Here is a 17,653-nt window from a genome sequence, read left to right on the forward strand (position 1 = left end):
ATTGCAGAGTCCTAAGAACCAGCTCGTGTTCCAGTGGGTGGTGGTGTGAGTCAAAAGGCAGATAGCGGTCTGTGTGGGTAGGTTTCCTGGAGACCTCCATGCCCAAGTCAGCCCCTTCCTTGCCTTGTAAGACGCCGTCCAAAAGGGGGCATTTGCTATTCAGTGCCTCTTCCCGTGTACACTTGATATATTTGTCCACTGACTTTATGGCTTCACTAAAAGCTTGTGGGGTGCTGATGCTCTAATCTTGACCCAAGTAGAATCCACATGCCTTTACAAACGGCTTGGTCTTTTCCCCATGGAACAATTCAAGGCTCAAGGGTCAGCAATGAATGCACTTGGTCAGGCTTTAGTTCTTTTTGGCTGTCAAGAGACTTACCTCCTTTCAGATGTTTCCCACAATCTCAACAGCCTCTGCCAAGTGTATACAAGTGAAAAGGCCGATGGCATCATGGGACGTGATTGTTTCTTCCGGCTCCAACTTCAGTCTACATTCCTTGTTGACACATTCTTTAGCATTCTTCCAAATGGTGCATTATCTTGCCAGTTGAGGGTGTTAGAATGGTAGGCAGATACTTTTGAAACGCTGTGTGTGACAGAGTTGATTCTTTGGGAATCAGTGGTTGAAATGCCTGAACCTTGTTGCTTGATACTGCTGTACCCCGCGAGCGAGTTAAAGCAGGAGGCCGGAGCCTGTTGGGATGCCGAGGAATATTTCCACAGTCGTCACTAAGGCAAGACATCTAAGGAGCTTTTGATAAGGACCTGGGGCCCTGTGGTATTTTGTCAAGGGCGCAAAGAAGGAGATTGCGTTGGCCGGGAATCGAACCCGGGTCAACTGCTTGGAAGGCAGCTATGCTCAGCACTATACCACCAACGCAAGGCTGTGCGCCAGGCATCCTGCTACCTCTATACAATTAAGGCCACACATGACATTGACTCACGGACCCCCTCCAGCGCAAGGTCCATTCGCTGCCGTACCAAGTGACCACTAGGAAGATCAGCTAGAAATATTTCCCCATTCGTGGAGAGAAAGGAAGCCAAGCCAGTAGATACGGTAAAGGTGTGATTGTGCAGTGCGCATGAAGGAACTGGAGATACAAGTTTTGCAAAGGCCTTTCACTCGGGCAAAAGGGACACGGAATGTGTCCCACACCCAACGTGGGGCTCGAACCCACGACCCTGAGATTAAGAGTCTCATGCTCTACCGACTGAGCTAGCCGGGCTACAGCACTTTTGCTCTTCAAGGCCTCTCACAGCCATCTGAGTCCGCAGACTTTTTGATAGCTTTCGACATAATTCCTTTGGCTAAACTCAATGCGCTTCCAAGTACTACTCTGTTCACTTGCTGTCAGGGCGCTACATCACCATTTTTGCTGTGACTTTGGAGGATCACAACAAAATGCGCTGGCTGATTCCAAACCCTTTTCTCTCTGTGCAAAACATCAAGCCGTAGCCTCCCACATAACATCTGCCAAGTCATTCATTTGCCCTTTCCGGCCGAGGCGGCATCAAGCAATACCTCAACCGAGAAGGTCAAATGCAAAGTGTACGGCGCTGGCTTAGCATGCAAGGTGTCACATGCTCTTCCCAGTTCCCTTCGATAGCTCAGCTGGTAGAGCGGAGGACTGTAGAGACAAAGCAGCAATCCTTAGGTCGCTGGTTCAATTCCGGCTCGAAGGAAGAGCTTTTTACCCCGCGTCTCTACTTTTAGAAAGAAGGCAATCTCTTATCTCTACAAATGTGCAATTGGGAAGCTTTTTAGGCACCTTCAGTTCATCTTTCATGTCTCCTTTGGGCCAGCTCAAGCGCGCTTGTCGTGTGGTCTCTGTGGCGCAATCGGTTAGCGCGTTCGGCTGTTAACCGAAAGGTTGGTGGTTCAAGCCCACCCAGGGACTTTCTCTTTACCTTAGCAGGGCCCGCTGCCAAGTCTCACCCTAACCTAAGAAGACAAATAGCATCCTTTGGCTTGTCTCACACGGCTGACGATTAACCATTCACTCGAGACATTCCTTGAAAACGGACTAGAATAATGTCGCAATCAATTGCTCTTCTTCTGGAATGTTCAAGATCTTTCATAGTTTAGTCAAGCCACTTCTTCGCTTCCGCTGAGTCTCAGGAACAAACCCCAGCATTTCTATTCACACCTGAACACCAGGGGATGTGTGAGAATTGTGGAAGCACCTTTTTTCACCTTACATGATCCCATTGTTGGTGTCAGGAAGCCTGCATAGCTAAAAGTGCCTAGATTGACATGGCCAAAGGCCTCAATTGTTGTCAAATGGCCTGGATAGAGGTGTTAAAAAGGTGGAATACAGATAGTGTCAATGTTTAAGCGTGTGCCCCGGGGCTATGCTGGGCTTGAAGTACACAGGGATGCAATGTTTCTTAAAGATCCTTCTGAGTTTTTCCGACGCTCCAGTTACATACGGGATGACTAGATTTCTCCTAGTGTTCTGCTTCTCCCCAGTTTGTTTCCCTGACCTTGCGGAGGTTTTAACCAAGACCCAGTCTGGGTAGCCACAAGCTTTCAAAGCCCTCCTGAGATGTCACGGTAGCACTCTCCTAGTCATGCGCTAGGATTTGTATAGTTGGTCTCTGCTTACCAGAGAGGCTGTCGGGTAAATTCAGTGTGGTATTCTGCTTAACAGAGTGCTGCCATGGATTAGTCAGGTCTGCTCATGATTCTCTGATGTTGTTTGAGTTTGTCTGAGTTATTCCCGCCTTCAGGAAGCTGTGAGAGCTTTCCAGAACATGGGTAGGGGCTAGGCAAATGAACAGCGTGAATACGGATACCGCCCTGGCCAGTTGCAAGGGAGGGCAGTCCTGTGGCATGCTGGGAGTGGCATTTATGTTCTGCGAGCACATGGGCTCAGCGTCTTTCCTGGGAGAGGACTGAACAGCTGGGCTGGAGGCAGGCTGCCTCGCCTGGCGCCGGCTGCCATGAGGCCCCAGGTGGGTGGACCTGAGGGCCTCAAGCCAGTCAGGACGTCAATACTGCTTAACTAAGAGATCAGCTAGATGTCTTCAGTGTGAAAAGTTCTCATTTTGGAGTATCCTACTACAATTCCCCATCCCTATCCCCAGCTCGACAAGAAAACTCCAAAAACAAACATCCCCTAGTCCGGTCATTGAAGGCAAGGAGCGTTTGCGCGCGTGTGTATTTGGCTGAAGAAATACACTGTGCCTGGCTGCGGGGCGAAGTCAAGGGAAACCGGGGCAAACACGCCAGCGTCCCTCGCAAGGGTGGCGTTGCATCTGTGTTCTTTTGTCTTTAGACTCTTTTGGTTGCTACCATGTCAGCCGGATATTGCAGAGTCCTAAGAACCAGCTCGTGTTCCAGTGGGTGGTGGTGTGAGTCAAAAGGCAGATAGCGGTCTGTGTGGGTAGGTTTCCTGGAGACCTCCATGCCCAAGTCAGCCCCTTCCTTGCCTTGTAAGACGCCGTCCAAAAGGGGGCATTTGCTATTCAGTGCCTCTTCCCGTGTACACTTGATATATTTGTCCACTGACTTTATGGGTTCACTAAAAGCTTGTGGGGTGCTGATGCTCTAATCTTGACCCAAGTAGAATCCACATGCCTTTACAAACGGCTTGGTCTTTTCCCCATGGAACAATTCAAGGCTCAAGGGTCAGCAATGAATGCACTTGGTCAGGCTTTAGTTCTTTTTGGCTGTCAAGAGACTTACCTCCTTTCAGATGTTTCCCACAATCTCAACAGCCTCTGCCAAGTGTATACAAGTGAAAAGGCCGATGGCATCATGGGACGTGATTGTTTCTTCCGGCTCCAACTTCAGTCTACATTCCTTGTTGACACATTCTTTAGCATTCTTCCAAATGGTGCATTATCTTGCCAGTTGAGGGTGTTAGAATGGTAGGCAGATACTTTTGAAACGCTGTGTGTGACAGAGTTGATTCTTTGGGAATCAGTGGTTGAAATGCCTGAACCTTGTTGCTTGATACTGCTGTACCCCGCGAGCGAGTTAAAGCAGGAGGCCGGAGCCTGTTGGGATGCCGAGGAATATTTCCACAGTCGTCACTAAGGCAAGACATCTAAGGAGCTTTTGATAAGGACCTGGGGCCCTGTGGTATTTTGTCAAGGGCGCAAAGAAGGAGATTGCGTTGGCCGGGAATCGAACCCGGGTCAACTGCTTGGAAGGCAGCTATGCTCACCACTATACCACCAACGCAAGGCTGTGCGCCAGGCATCCTGCTACCTCTATACAATTAAGGCCACACATGACATTGACTCACGGACCCCCTCCAGCGCAAGGTCCATTCGCTGCCGTACCAAGTGACCACTAGGAAGATCAGCTAGAAATATTTCCCCATTCGTGGAGAGAAAGGAAGCCAAGCCAGTAGATACGGTAAAGGTGTGATTGTGCAGTGCGCATGAAGGAACTGGAGATACAAGTTTTGCAAAGGCCTTTCACTCGGGCAAAAGGGACACGGAATGTGTCCCACGCCCAACGTGGGGCTCGAACCCACGACCCTGAGATTAAGAGTCTCATGCTCTACCGACTGAGCTAGCCGGGCTACAGCACTTTTGCTCTTCAAGGCCTCTCACAGCCACCTGAGTCCGCAGACTTTTTGATAGCTTTCGACATAATTCCTTTGGCTAAACTCAATGCGCTTCCAAGTACTACTCTGTTCACTTGCTGTCAGGGCGCTACATCACCATTTTTGCTGTGACTTTGGAGGATCACAACAAAATGCGCTGGCTGATTCCAAACCCTTTTCTCTCTGTGCAAAACATCAAGCCGTAGCCTCCCACATAACATCTGCCAAGTCATTCATTTGCCCTTTCCGGCCGAGGCGGCATCAAGCAATACCTCAACCGAGAAGGTCAAATGCAAAGTGTACGGCGCTGGCTTAGCATGCAAGGTGTCACGTGCTCTTCCCAGTTCCCTTCGATAGCTCAGCTGGTAGAGCGGAGGACTGTAGAGACAAAGCAGCAATCCTTAGGTCGCTGGTTCAATTCCGGCTCGAAGGAAGAGCTTTTTACCCCGCGTCTCTACTTTTAGAAAGAAGGCAATCTCTTATCTCTACAAATGTGCAATTGGGAAGCTTTTTAGGCACCTTCAGTTCATCTTTCATGTCTCCTTTGGGCCAGCTCAAGCGCGCTTGTCGTGTGGTCTCTGTGGCGCAATCGGTTAGCGCGTTCGGCTGTTAACCGAAAGGTTGGTGGTTCAAGCCCACCCAGGGACTTTCTCTTTACCTTAGCAGGGCCCGCTGCCAAGTCTCACCCTAACCTAAGAAGACAAATAGCGTCCTTTGGCTTGTCTCACACGGCTGACGATTAACCATTCACTCGAGACATTCCTTGAAAACGGACTAGAATAATGTCGCAATCAATTGCTCTTCTTCTGGAATGTTCAAGATCTTTCATAGTTTAGTCAAGCCACTTCTTCGCTTCCGCTGAGTCTCAGGAACAAACCCCAGCATTTCTATTCACACCTGAACACCAGGGGATGTGTGAGAATTGTGGAAGCACCTTTTTTCACCTTACATGATCCCATTGTTGGTGTCAGGAAGCCTGCATAGCTAAAAGTGCCTAGATTGACATGGCCAAAGGCCTCAATTGTTGTCAAATGGCCTGGATAGAGGTGTTAAAAACGTGGAATACAGATAGTGTCAATGTTTAAGCGTGTGCCCCGGGGCTATGCTGGGCTTGAAGTACACAGGGATGCAATGTTTCTTAAAGATCCTTCTGAGTTTTTCCAACGCTCCAGTTACATACGGGATGACTAGATTTCTCCTAGTGTTCTGCTTCTCCCCAGTTTGTTTCCCTGACCTTGCGGAGGTTTTAACCAAGACCCAGTCTGGGTAGCCACAAGCTTTCAAAGCCCTCCTGAGATGTCACGGTAGCACTCTCCTAGTCATGCGCTAGGATTTGTATAGTTGGTCTCTGCTTACCAGAGAGGCTGTCGGGTAAATTCAGTGTGGTATTCTGCTTAACAGAGTGCTGCCATGGATTAGTCAGGTCTGCTCATGATTCTCTGATGTTGTTTGAGTTTGTCTGAGTTATTCCCGCCTTCAGGAAGCTGTGAGAGCTTTCCAGAACATGGGTAGGGGCTAGGCAAATGAACAGCGTGAATACGGATACCGCCCTGGCCAGTTGCAAGGGAGGGCAGTCCTGTGGCATGCTGGGAGTGGCATTTATGTTCTGCGAGCACATGGGCTCAGTGTCTTTCCTGGGAGAGGACTGAACAGCTGGGCTGGAGGCAGGCTGCCTCGCCTGGCGCCGGCTGCCATGAGGCCCCAGGTGGGTGGACCTGAGGGCCTCAAGCCAGTCAGGACGTCAATACTGCTTAACTAAGAGATCAGCTAGATGTCTTCAGTGTGAAAAGTTCTCATTTTGGAGTATCCTACTACAATTCCCCATCCCTATCCCCAGCTCGACAAGAAAACTCCAAAAACAAACATCCCCTAGTCCGGTCATTGAAGGCAAGGAGCGTTTGCGCGCGTGTGTATTTGGCTGAAGAAATACACTGTGCCTGGCTGCGGGGCGAAGTCAAGGGAAACCGGGGCAAACACGCCAGCGTCCCTCGCAAGGGTGGCGTTGCATCTGTGTTCTTTTGTCTTTAGACTCTTTTGGTTGCTACCATGTCAGCCGGATATTGCAGAGTCCTAAGAACCAGCTCGTGTTCCAGTGGGTGGTGGTGTGAGTCAAAAGGCAGATAGCGGTCTGTGTGGGTAGGTTTCCTGGAGACCTCCATGCCCAAGTCAGCCCCTTCCTTGCCTTGTAAGACGCCGTCCAAAAGGGGGCATTTGCTATTCAGTGCCTCTTCCCGTGTACACTTGATATATTTGTCCACTGACTTTATGGCTTCACTAAAAGCTTGTGGGGTGCTGATGCTCTAATCTTGACCCAAGTAGAATCCACATGCCTTTACAAACGGCTTGGTCTTTTCCCCATGGAACAATTCAAGGCTCAAGGGTCAGCAATGAATGCACTTGGTCAGGCTTTAGTTCTTTTTGGCTGTCAAGAGACTTACCTCCTTTCAGATGTTTCCCACAATCTCAACAGCCTCTGCCAAGTGTATACAAGTGAAAAGGCCGATGGCATCATGGGACGTGATTGTTTCTTCCGGCTCCAACTTCAGTCTACATTCCTTGTTGACACATTCTTTAGCATTCTTCCAAATGGTGCATTATCTTGCCAGTTGAGGGTGTTAGAATGGTAGGCAGATACTTTTGAAACGCTGTGTGTGACAGAGTTGATTCTTTGGGAATCAGTGGTTGAAATGCCTGAACCTTGTTGCTTGATACTGCTGTACCCCGCGAGCGAGTTAAAGCAGGAGGCCGGAGCCTGTTGGGATGCCGAGGAATATTTCCACAGTCGTCACTAAGGCAAGACATCTAAGGAGCTTTTGATAAGGACCTGGGGCCCTGTGGTATTTTGTCAAGGGCGCAAAGAAGGAGATTGCGTTGGCCGGGAATCGAACCCGGGTCAACTGCTTGGAAGGCAGCTATGCTCAGCACTATACCACCAACGCAAGGCTGTGCGCCAGGCATCCTGCTACCTCTATACAATTAAGGCCACACATGACATTGACTCACGGACCCCCTCCAGCGCAAGGTCCATTCGCTGCCGTACCAAGTGACCACTAGGAAGATCAGCTAGAAATATTTCCCCATTCGTGGAGAGAAAGGAAGCCAAGCCAGTAGATACGGTAAAGGTGTGATTGTGCAGTGCGCATGAAGGAACTGGAGATACAAGTTTTGCAAAGGCCTTTCACTCGGGCAAAAGGGACACGGAATGTGTCCCACACCCAACGTGGGGCTCGAACCCACGACCCTGAGATTAAGAGTCTCATGCTCTACCGACTGAGCTAGCCGGGCTACAGCACTTTTGCTCTTCAAGGCCTCTCACAGCCACCTGAGTCCGCAGACTTTTTGATAGCTTTCGACATAATTCCTTTGGCTAAACTCAATGCGCTTCCAAGTACTACTCTGTTCACTTGCTGTCAGGGCGCTACATCACCATTTTTGCTGTGACTTTGGAGGATCACAACAAAATGCGCTGGCTGATTCCAAACCCTTTTCTCTCTGTGCAAAACATCAAGCCGTAGCCTCCCACATAACATCTGCCAAGTCATTCATTTGCCCTTTCCGGCCGAGGCGGCATCAAGCAATACCTCAACCGAGAAGGTCAAATGCAAAGTGTACGGCGCTGGCTTAGCATGCAAGGTGTCACGTGCTCTTCCCAGTTCCCTTCGATAGCTCAGCTGGTAGAGCGGAGGACTGTAGAGACAAAGCAGCAATCCTTAGGTCGCTGGTTCAATTCCGGCTCGAAGGAAGAGCTTTTTACCCCGCGTCTCTACTTTTAGAAAGAAGGCAATCTCTTATCTCTACAAATGTGCAATTGGGAAGCTTTTTAGGCACCTTCAGTTCATCTTTCATGTCTCCTTTGGGCCAGCTCAAGCGCGCTTGTCGTGTGGTCTCTGTGGCGCAATCGGTTAGCGCGTTCGGCTGTTAACCGAAAGGTTGGTGGTTCAAGCCCACCCAGGGACTTTCTCTTTACCTTAGCAGGGCCCGCTGCCAAGTCTCACCCTAACCTAAGAAGACAAATAGCGTCCTTTGGCTTGTCTCACACGGCTGACGATTAACCATTCACTCGAGACATTCCTTGAAAACGGACTAGAATAATGTCGCAATCAATTGCTCTTCTTCTGGAATGTTCAAGATCTTTCATAGTTTAGTCAAGCCACTTCTTCGCTTCCGCTGAGTCTCAGGAACAAACCCCAGCATTTCTATTCACACCTGAACACCAGGGGATGTGTGAGAATTGTGGAAGCACCTTTTTTCACCTTACATGATCCCATTGTTGGTGTCAGGAAGCCTGCATAGCTAAAAGTGCCTAGATTGACATGGCCAAAGGCCTCAATTGTTGTCAAATGGCCTGGATAGAGGTGTTAAAAACGTGGAATACAGATAGTGTCAATGTTTAAGCGTGTGCCCCGGGGCTATGCTGGGCTTGAAGTACACAGGGATGCAATGTTTCTTAAAGATCCTTCTGAGTTTTTCCAACGCTCCAGTTACATACGGGATGACTAGATTTCTCCTAGTGTTCTGCTTCTCCCCAGTTTGTTTCCCTGACCTTGCGGAGGTTTTAACCAAGACCCAGTCTGGGTAGCCACAAGCTTTCAAAGCCCTCCTGAGATGTCACGGTAGCACTCTCCTAGTCATGCGCTAGGATTTGTATAGTTGGTCTCTGCTTACCAGAGAGGCTGTCGGGTAAATTCAGTGTGGTATTCTGCTTAACAGAGTGCTGCCATGGATTAGTCAGGTCTGCTCATGATTCTCTGATGTTGTTTGAGTTTGTCTGAGTTATTCCCGCCTTCAGGAAGCTGTGAGAGCTTTCCAGAACATGGGTAGGGGCTAGGCAAATGAACAGCGTGAATACGGATACCGCCCTGGCCAGTTGCAAGGGAGGGCAGTCCTGTGGCATGCTGGGAGTGGCATTTATGTTCTGCGAGCACATGGGCTCAGCGTCTTTCCTGGGAGAGGACTGAACAGCTGGGCTGGAGGCAGGCTGCCTCGCCTGGCGCCGGCTGCCATGAGGCCCCAGGTGGGTGGACCTGAGGGCCTCAAGCCAGTCAGGACGTCAATACTGCTTAACTAAGAGATCAGCTAGATGTCTTCAGTGTGAAAAGTTCTCATTTTGGAGTATCCTACTACAATTCCCCATCCCTATCCCCAGCTCGACAAGAAAACTCCAAAAACAAACATCCCCTAGTCCGGTCATTGAAGGCAAGGAGCGTTTGCGCGCGTGTGTATTTGGCTGAAGAAATACACTGTGCCTGGCTGCGGGGCGAAGTCAAGGGAAACCGGGGCAAACACGCCAGCGTCCCTCGCAAGGGTGGCGTTGCATCTGTGTTCTTTTGTCTTTAGACTCTTTTGGTTGCTACCATGTCAGCCGGATATTGCAGAGTCCTAAGAACCAGCTCGTGTTCCAGTGGGTGGTGGTGTGAGTCAAAAGGCAGATAGCGGTCTGTGTGGGTAGGTTTCCTGGAGACCTCCATGCCCAAGTCAGCCCCTTCCTTGCCTTGTAAGACGCCGTCCAAAAGGGGGCATTTGCTATTCAGTGCCTCTTCCCGTGTACACTTGATATATTTGTCCACTGACTTTATGGGTTCACTAAAAGCTTGTGGGGTGTTGATGCTCTAATCTTGACCCAAGTAGAATCCACATGCCATTACAAACGGCTTGGTCTTTTCCCCATGGAACAATTCAAGGCTCAAGGGTCAGCAATGAATGCACTTGGTCAGGCTTTAGTTCTTTTTGGCTGTCAAGAGACTTACCTCCTTTCAGATGTTTCCCACAATCTCAACAGCCTCTGCCAAGTGTATACAAGTGAAAAGGCCGATGGCATCATGGGACGTGATTGTTTCTTCCGGCTCCAACTTCAGTCTACATTCCTTGTTGACACATTCTTTAGCATTCTTCCAAATGGTGCATTATCTTGCCAGTTGAGGGTGTTAGAATGGTAGGCAGATACTTTTGAAACGCTGTGTGTGACAGAGTTGATTCTTTGGGAATCAGTGGTTGAAATGCCTGAACCTTGTTGCTTGATACTGCTGTACCCCGCGAGCGAGTTAAAGCAGGAGGCCGGAGCCTGTTGGGATGCCGAGGAATATTTCCACAGTCGTCACTAAGGCAAGACATCTAAGGAGCTTTTGATAAGGACCTGGGGCCCTGTGGTATTTTGTCAAGGGCGCAAAGAAGGAGATTGCGTTGGCCGGGAATCGAACCCGGGTCAACTGCTTGGAAGGCAGCTATGCTCACCACTATACCACCAACGCAAGGCTGTGCGCCAGGCATCCTGCTACCTCTATACAATTAAGGCCACACATGACATTGACTCACGGACCCCCTCCAGCGCAAGGTCCATTCGCTGCCGTACCAAGTGACCACTAGGAAGATCAGCTAGAAATATTTCCCCATTCGTGGAGAGAAAGGAAGCCAAGCCAGTAGATACGGTAAAGGTGTGATTGTGCAGTGCGCATGAAGGAACTGGAGATACAAGTTTTGCAAAGGCCTTTCACTCGGGCAAAAGGGACACGGAATGTGTCCCACGCCCAACGTGGGGCTCGAACCCACGACCCTGAGATTAAGAGTCTCATGCTCTACCGACTGAGCTAGCCGGGCTACAGCACTTTTGCTCTTCAAGGCCTCTCACAGCCACCTGAGTCCGCAGACTTTTTGATAGCTTTCGACATAATTCCTTTGGCTAAACTCAATGCGCTTCCAAGTACTACTCTGTTCACTTGCTGTCAGGGCGCTACATCACCATTTTTGCTGTGACTTTGGAGGATCACAACAAAATGCGCTGGCTGATTCCAAACCCTTTTCTCTCTGTGCAAAACATCAAGCCGTAGCCTCCCACATAACATCTGCCAAGTCATTCATTTGCCCTTTCCGGCCGAGGCGGCATCAAGCAATACCTCAACCGAGAAGGTCAAATGCAAAGTGTACGGCGCTGGCTTAGCATGCAAGGTGTCACGTGCTCTTCCCAGTTCCCTTCGATAGCTCAGCTGGTAGAGCGGAGGACTGTAGAGACAAAGCAGCAATCCTTAGGTCGCTGGTTCAATTCCGGCTCGAAGGAAGAGCTTTTTACCCCGCGTCTCTACTTTTAGAAAGAAGGCAATCTCTTATCTCTACAAATGTGCAATTGGGAAGCTTTTTAGGCACCTTCAGTTCATCTTTCATGTCTCCTTTGGGCCAGCTCAAGCGCGCTTGTCGTGTGGTCTCTGTGGCGCAATCGGTTAGCGCGTTCGGCTGTTAACCGAAAGGTTGGTGGTTCAAGCCCACCCAGGGACTTTCTCTTTACCTTAGCAGGGCCCGCTGCCAAGTCTCACCCTAACCTAAGAAGACAAATAGCGTCCTTTGGCTTGTCTCACACGGCTGACGATTAACCATTCACTCGAGACATTCCTTGAAAACGGACTAGAATAATGTCGCAATCAATTGCTCTTCTTCTGGAATGTTCAAGATCTTTCATAGTTTAGTCAAGCCACTTCTTCGCTTCCGCTGAGTCTCAGGAACAAACCCCAGCATTTCTATTCACACCTGAACACCAGGGGATGTGTGAGAATTGTGGAAGCACCTTTTTTCACCTTACATGATCCCATTGTTGGTGTCAGGAAGCCTGCATAGCTAAAAGTGCCTAGATTGACATGGCCAAAGGCCTCAATTGTTGTCAAATGGCCTGGATAGAGGTGTTAAAAACGTGGAATACAGATAGTGTCAATGTTTAAGCGTGTGCCCCGGGGCTATGCTGGGCTTGAAGTACACAGGGATGCAATGTTTCTTAAAGATCCTTCTGAGTTTTTCCGACGCTCCAGTTACATACGGGATGACTAGATTTCTCCTAGTGTTCTGCTTCTCCCCAGTTTGTTTCCCTGACCTTGCGGAGGTTTTAACCAAGACCCAGTCTGGGTAGCCACAAGCTTTCAAAGCCCTCCTGAGATGTCACGGTAGCACTCTCCTAGTCATGCGCTAGGATTTGTATAGTTGGTCTCTGCTTACCAGAGAGGCTGTCGGGTAAATTCAGTGTGGTATTCTGCTTAACAGAGTGCTGCCATGGATTAGTCAGGTCTGCTCATGATTCTCTGATGTTGTTTGAGTTTGTCTGAGTTATTCCCGCCTTCAGGAAGCTGTGAGAGCTTTCCAGAACATGGGTAGGGGCTAGGCAAATGAACAGCGTGAATACGGATACCGCCCTGGCCAGTTGCAAGGGAGGGCAGTCCTGTGGCATGCTGGGAGTGGCATTTATGTTCTGCGAGCACATGGGCTCAGCGTCTTTCCTGGGAGAGGACTGAACAGCTGGGCTGGAGGCAGGCTGCCTCGCCTGGCGCCGGCTGCCATGAGGCCCCAGGTGGGTGGACCTGAGGGCCTCAAGCCAGTCAGGACGTCAATACTGCTTAACTAAGAGATCAGCTAGATGTCTTCAGTGTGAAAAGTTCTCATTTTGGAGTATCCTACTACAATTCCCCATCCCTATCCCCAGCTCGACAAGAAAACTCCAAAAACAAACATCCCCTAGTCCGGTCATTGAAGGCAAGGAGCGTTTGCGCGCGTGTGTATTTGGCTGAAGAAATACACTGTGCCTGGCTGCAGGGCGAAGTCAAGGGAAACCGGGGCAAACACGCCAGCGTCCCTCGCAAGGGTGGCGTTGCATCTGTGTTCTTTTGTCTTTAGACTCTTTTGGTTGCTACCATGTCAGCCGGATATTGCAGAGTCCTAAGAACCAGCTCGTGTTCCAGTGGGTGGTGGTGTGAGTCAAAAGGCAGATAGCGGTCTGTGTGGGTAGGTTTCCTGGAGACCTCCATGCCCAAGTCAGCCCCTTCCTTGCCTTGTAAGACGCCGTCCAAAAGGGGGCATTTGCTATTCAGTGCCTCTTCCCGTGTACACTTGATATATTTGTCCACTGACTTTATGGGTTCACTAAAAGCTTGTGGGGTGCTGATGCTCTAATCTTGACCCAAGTAGAATCCACATGCCTTTACAAATGGCTTGGTCTTTTCCCCATGGAACAATTCAAGGCTCAAGGGTCAGCAATGAATGCACTTGGTCAGGCTTTAGTTCTTTTTGGCTGTCAAGAGACTTACCTCCTTTCAGATGTTTCCCACAATCTCAACAGCCTCTGCCAAGTGTATACAAGTGAAAAGGCCGATGGCATCATGGGACGTGATTGTTTCTTCCGGCTCCAACTTCAGTCTACATTCCTTGTTGACACATTCTTTAGCATTCTTCCAAATGGTGCATTATCTTGCCAGTTGAGGGTGTTAGAATGGTAGGCAGATACTTTTGAAACGCTGTGTGTGACAGAGTTGATTCTTTGGGAATCAGTGGTTGAAATGCCTGAACCTTGTTGCTTGATACTGCTGTACCCCGCGAGCGAGTTAAAGCAGGAGGCCGGAGCCTGTTGGGATGCCGAGGAATATTTCCACAGTCGTCACTAAGGCAAGACATCTAAGGAGCTTTTGATAAGGACCTGGGGCCCTGTGGTATTTTGTCAAGGGCGCAAAGAAGGAGATTGCGTTGGCCGGGAATCGAACCCGGGTCAACTGCTTGGAAGGCAGCTATGCTCACCACTATACCACCAACGCAAGGCTGTGCGCCAGGCATCCTGCTACCTCTATACAATTAAGGCCACACATGACATTGACTCACGGACCCCCTCCAGCGCAAGGTCCATTCGCTGCCGTACCAAGTGACCACTAGGAAGATCAGCTAGAAATATTTCCCCATTCGTGGAGAGAAAGGAAGCCAAGCCAGTAGATACGGTAAAGGTGTGATTGTGCAGTGCGCATGAAGGAACTGGAGATACAAGTTTTGCAAAGGCCTTTCACTCGGGCAAAAGGGACACGGAATGTGTCCCACGCCCAACGTGGGGCTCGAACCCACGACCCTGAGATTAAGAGTCTCATGCTCTACCGACTGAGCTAGCCGGGCTACAGCACTTTTGCTCTTCAAGGCCTCTCACAGCCACCTGAGTGCGCAGACTTTTTGATAGCTTTCGACATAATTCCTTTGGCTAAACTCAATGCGCTTCCAAGTACTACTCTGTTCACTTGCTGTCAGGGCGCTACATCACCATTTTTGCTGTGACTTTGGAGGATCACAACAAAATGCGCTGGCTGATTCCAAACCCTTTTCTCTCTGTGCAAAACATCAAGCCGTAGCCTCCCACATAACATCTGCCAAGTCATTCATTTGCCCTTTCCGGCCGAGGCGGCATCAAGCAATACCTCAACCGAGAAGGTCAAATGCAAAGTGTACGGCGCTGGCTTAGCATGCAAGGTGTCACGTGCTCTTTCCAGTTCCCTTCGATAGCTCAGCTGGTAGAGCGGAGGACTGTAGAGACAAAGCAGCAATCCTTAGGTCGCTGGTTCAATTCCGGCTCGAAGGAAGAGCTTTTTACCCCACGTCTCTGCCTTTTAGAAAGAAGGCAATCTCTTATCACTACAAATGTGCAATTGGGAAGCTTTTTAGGCACCTTCAGTTCATCTTTCATGTCTCCTTTGGGTCAGCTCAAGCACGCTTGTCGTGTGGTCTCTGTGGCGCAATCGGTTAGCGCGTTCGGCTGTTAACCGAAAGGTTGGTGGTTCAAGCCCACCCAGGGACGCTCGTGCTTTCTCCTTACCTTAGCAGGGCCCGCTGCCAAGTCTCACCCTAACCTAAGAAGACAAATAGCGTCCTTTGGCTTGTCTCACACGGCTGACGATTAACCATTCACTCGAGACATTCCTTGAAAACGGACTAGAATAATGTCGCAATCAATTGCTCTTCTTCTGGAATGTTCAAGATCTTTCATAGGTTAGTCAAGCCACTTCTTCGCTTCCGCTGAGTCTCAGGAACAAACCCCAGCATTTCTATTCACACCTGAACACCAGGGGATGTGTGAGAATTGTGGAAGCACCTTTTTTCACCTTACATGATCCCATTGTTGGTGTCAGGAAGCCTGCATAGCTAAAAGTGCCTAGATTGACATGGCCAAAGGCCTCAATTGTTGTCAAATGGCCTGGATAGAGGTGTTAAAAACGTGGAATACAGATAGTGTCAATGTTTAAGCGTGTGCCCCGGGGCTATGCTGGGCTTGAAGTACACAGGGATGCAATGTTTCTTAAAGATCCTTCTGAGTTTTTCCGACGCTCCAGTTACATACGGGATGACTAGATTTCTCCTAGTGTTCTGCTTCTCCCCAGTTTGTTTCCCTGACCTTGCGGAGGTTTTAACCAAGACCCAGTCTGGGTAGCCACAAGCTTTCAAAGCCCTCCTGAGATGTCACGGTAGCACTCTCCTAGTCATGCGCTAGGATTTGTATAGTTGGTCTCTGCTTACCAGAGAGGCTGTCGGGTAAATTCAGTGTGGTATTCTGCTTAACAGAGTGCTGCCATGGATTAGTCAGGTCTGCTCATGATTCTCTGATGTTGTTTGAGTTTGTCTGAGTTATTCCCGCCTTCAGGAAGCTGTGAGAGCTTTCCAGAACATGGGTAGGGGCTAGGCAAATGAACAGCGTGAATACGGATACCGCCCTGGCCAGTTGCAAGGGAGGGCAGTCCTGTGGCATGCTGGGAGTGGCATTTATGTTCTGCGAGCACATGGGCTCAGCGTCTTTCCTGGGAGAGGACTGAACAGCTGGGCTGGAGGCAGGCTGCCTCGCCTGGCGCCGGCTGCCATGAGGCCCCAGGTGGGTGGACCTGAGGGCCTCAAGCCAGTCAGGACGTCAATACTGCTTAACTAAGAGATCAGCTAGATGTCTTCAGTGTGAAAAGTTCTCATTTTGGAGTATCCTACTACAATTCCCCATCCCTATCCCCAGCTCGACAAGAAAACTCCAAAAACAAACATCCCCTAGTCCGGTCATTGAAGGCAAGGAGCGTTTGCGCGCGTGTGTATTTGGCTGAAGAAATACACTGTGCCTGGCTGCGGGGCGAAGTCAAGGGAAACCGGGGCAAACACGCCAGCGTCCCTCGTAAGGGTGGCGTTGCATCTGTGTTCTTTTGTCTTTAGACTCTTTTGGTTGCTACTATGTCAGCCGGATATTGCAGAGTCCTAAGAACCCCCAGCTCGTGTTCCAGTGGGTGGTGGTGTGAGTCAAAAGGCAGATAGCGGTCTGTGTGGGTAGGTTTCCTGGAGACCTCCATGCCCAAGTCAGCCCCTTCCTTGCCTTGTAAGACGCCGTCCAAAAGGGGGCATTTGCTATTCAGTGCCTCTTCCCGTGTACACTTGATGTATTTGTCCACTGACTTTATGGGTTCACTAAAAGCTTGTGGGGTGCTGATGCTCTAATCTTGACCCAAGTAGAATCCACATGCCTTTACAAACGGCTTGGTCTTTTCCCCATGGAACAATTCAAGGCTCAAGGGTCAGCAATGAATGCACTTGGTCAGGCTTTAGTTCTTTTTGGCTGTCAAGAGACTTACCTCCTTTCAGATGTTTCCCACAATCTCAACAGCCTCTGCCAAGTGTATGCAAGTGAAAAGGCCGATGGCATCATGGGACGTGATTGTTTCTTCCGGCTCCAACTTCAGTCTACATTCCTTGTTGACACATTCTTTAGCATTCTTCCAAATGGTGCATTATCTTGCCAGTTGAGGGTGTTAGAATGGTAGGCAGATACTTAGAAACGCTGTGTGTGACAGAGTTGATTCTTTGGGAATCAGTGGTTGAAATGCCTGAACCTTGTTGCTTGATACTGCTGTACCCCGCGAGCGAGTTAAAGCAGGAGGCCGGAGCCTGTTGGGATGCCGAGGAATATTTCCACAGTCGTCACTAAGGCAAGACATCTAAGGAGCTTTTGATAAGGACCTGGGGCCCTGTGGTATTTTGTCAAGGGCGCAAAGAAGGAGATTGCGTTGGCCGGGAATCGAACCCGGGTCAACTGCTTGGAAGGCAGCTATGCTCACCACTATACCACCAACGCAAGGCTGTGCGCCAGGCATCCTGCTACCTCTATACAATTAAGGCCACACATGACATTGACTCACGGACCCCCTCCAGCACAAGGTCCATTCGCTGCCGTACCAAGTGACCACTAGGAAGATCAGCTAGAAATATTTCCCCATTCGTGGAGAGAAAGGAAGCCAAGCCAGTAGATACGGTAAAGGTGTGATTGTGCAGTGCGCATGAAGGAACTGGAG

The 17,653-nt window shown here is 49.7% G+C and overlaps 17 non-coding genes across 17 annotated transcripts; 10 read left to right on the forward strand and 7 right to left on the reverse strand.

The window, feature by feature from the left end:
- The first annotated feature begins 1,597 nt into the window (after nucleotides 1–1,597).
- TRNAY-GUA (transfer RNA tyrosine (anticodon GUA)) lies at nucleotides 1,598–1,683 on the forward strand. The gene is given in 2 exon segments: nucleotides 1,598–1,634; nucleotides 1,648–1,683. It is a non-coding gene; the product is annotated as a tRNA-Tyr (tRNA).
- A 141-nt stretch (nucleotides 1,684–1,824) lies between these two features.
- TRNAN-GUU (transfer RNA asparagine (anticodon GUU)) lies at nucleotides 1,825–1,898 on the forward strand. Its single transcript has one exon. It is a non-coding gene; the product is annotated as a tRNA-Asn (tRNA).
- Nucleotides 1,899–4,117: 2,219 nt separating this feature from the next.
- Nucleotides 4,118–4,189, reverse strand: TRNAG-UCC (transfer RNA glycine (anticodon UCC)). The gene has a single exon. It is a non-coding gene; the product is annotated as a tRNA-Gly (tRNA).
- A 273-nt stretch (nucleotides 4,190–4,462) lies between these two features.
- TRNAK-CUU (transfer RNA lysine (anticodon CUU)) lies at nucleotides 4,463–4,535 on the reverse strand. Its single transcript has one exon. It is a non-coding gene; the product is annotated as a tRNA-Lys (tRNA).
- Nucleotides 4,536–4,906: 371 nt separating this feature from the next.
- On the forward strand, nucleotides 4,907–4,992 carry TRNAY-GUA (transfer RNA tyrosine (anticodon GUA)). Its single transcript is given in 2 exon segments — nucleotides 4,907–4,943; nucleotides 4,957–4,992. It is a non-coding gene; the product is annotated as a tRNA-Tyr (tRNA).
- A 141-nt stretch (nucleotides 4,993–5,133) lies between these two features.
- TRNAN-GUU (transfer RNA asparagine (anticodon GUU)) lies at nucleotides 5,134–5,207 on the forward strand. Its single transcript has one exon. It is a non-coding gene; the product is annotated as a tRNA-Asn (tRNA).
- Nucleotides 5,208–8,215: 3,008 nt separating this feature from the next.
- On the forward strand, nucleotides 8,216–8,301 carry TRNAY-GUA (transfer RNA tyrosine (anticodon GUA)). The gene is given in 2 exon segments: nucleotides 8,216–8,252; nucleotides 8,266–8,301. It is a non-coding gene; the product is annotated as a tRNA-Tyr (tRNA).
- A 141-nt stretch (nucleotides 8,302–8,442) lies between these two features.
- On the forward strand, nucleotides 8,443–8,516 carry TRNAN-GUU (transfer RNA asparagine (anticodon GUU)). Its single transcript has one exon. It is a non-coding gene; the product is annotated as a tRNA-Asn (tRNA).
- Nucleotides 8,517–10,735: 2,219 nt separating this feature from the next.
- TRNAG-UCC (transfer RNA glycine (anticodon UCC)) lies at nucleotides 10,736–10,807 on the reverse strand. The gene has a single exon. It is a non-coding gene; the product is annotated as a tRNA-Gly (tRNA).
- A 273-nt stretch (nucleotides 10,808–11,080) lies between these two features.
- TRNAK-CUU (transfer RNA lysine (anticodon CUU)) lies at nucleotides 11,081–11,153 on the reverse strand. The gene has a single exon. It is a non-coding gene; the product is annotated as a tRNA-Lys (tRNA).
- Nucleotides 11,154–11,524: 371 nt separating this feature from the next.
- TRNAY-GUA (transfer RNA tyrosine (anticodon GUA)) lies at nucleotides 11,525–11,610 on the forward strand. The gene is given in 2 exon segments: nucleotides 11,525–11,561; nucleotides 11,575–11,610. It is a non-coding gene; the product is annotated as a tRNA-Tyr (tRNA).
- A 141-nt stretch (nucleotides 11,611–11,751) lies between these two features.
- On the forward strand, nucleotides 11,752–11,825 carry TRNAN-GUU (transfer RNA asparagine (anticodon GUU)). The gene has a single exon. It is a non-coding gene; the product is annotated as a tRNA-Asn (tRNA).
- A 2,219-nt stretch (nucleotides 11,826–14,044) lies between these two features.
- On the reverse strand, nucleotides 14,045–14,116 carry TRNAG-UCC (transfer RNA glycine (anticodon UCC)). Its single transcript has one exon. It is a non-coding gene; the product is annotated as a tRNA-Gly (tRNA).
- A 273-nt stretch (nucleotides 14,117–14,389) lies between these two features.
- On the reverse strand, nucleotides 14,390–14,462 carry TRNAK-CUU (transfer RNA lysine (anticodon CUU)). Its single transcript has one exon. It is a non-coding gene; the product is annotated as a tRNA-Lys (tRNA).
- Nucleotides 14,463–14,833: 371 nt separating this feature from the next.
- Nucleotides 14,834–14,919, forward strand: TRNAY-GUA (transfer RNA tyrosine (anticodon GUA)). The gene is given in 2 exon segments: nucleotides 14,834–14,870; nucleotides 14,884–14,919. It is a non-coding gene; the product is annotated as a tRNA-Tyr (tRNA).
- Nucleotides 14,920–15,061: 142 nt separating this feature from the next.
- On the forward strand, nucleotides 15,062–15,135 carry TRNAN-GUU (transfer RNA asparagine (anticodon GUU)). Its single transcript has one exon. It is a non-coding gene; the product is annotated as a tRNA-Asn (tRNA).
- Nucleotides 15,136–17,364: 2,229 nt separating this feature from the next.
- TRNAG-UCC (transfer RNA glycine (anticodon UCC)) lies at nucleotides 17,365–17,436 on the reverse strand. The gene has a single exon. It is a non-coding gene; the product is annotated as a tRNA-Gly (tRNA).
- Between the last annotated feature and the right edge of the window lie 217 nt (nucleotides 17,437–17,653).

The sequence above is a fragment of the Staurois parvus genome, unplaced genomic scaffold, assembly GCF_062004578.1.
Source record: "Staurois parvus isolate SC_StPar_1 unplaced genomic scaffold, SC_StPar_1.0 ptg002181l, whole genome shotgun sequence".
NCBI lineage: Eukaryota > Metazoa > Chordata > Amphibia > Anura > Ranidae > Staurois > Staurois parvus.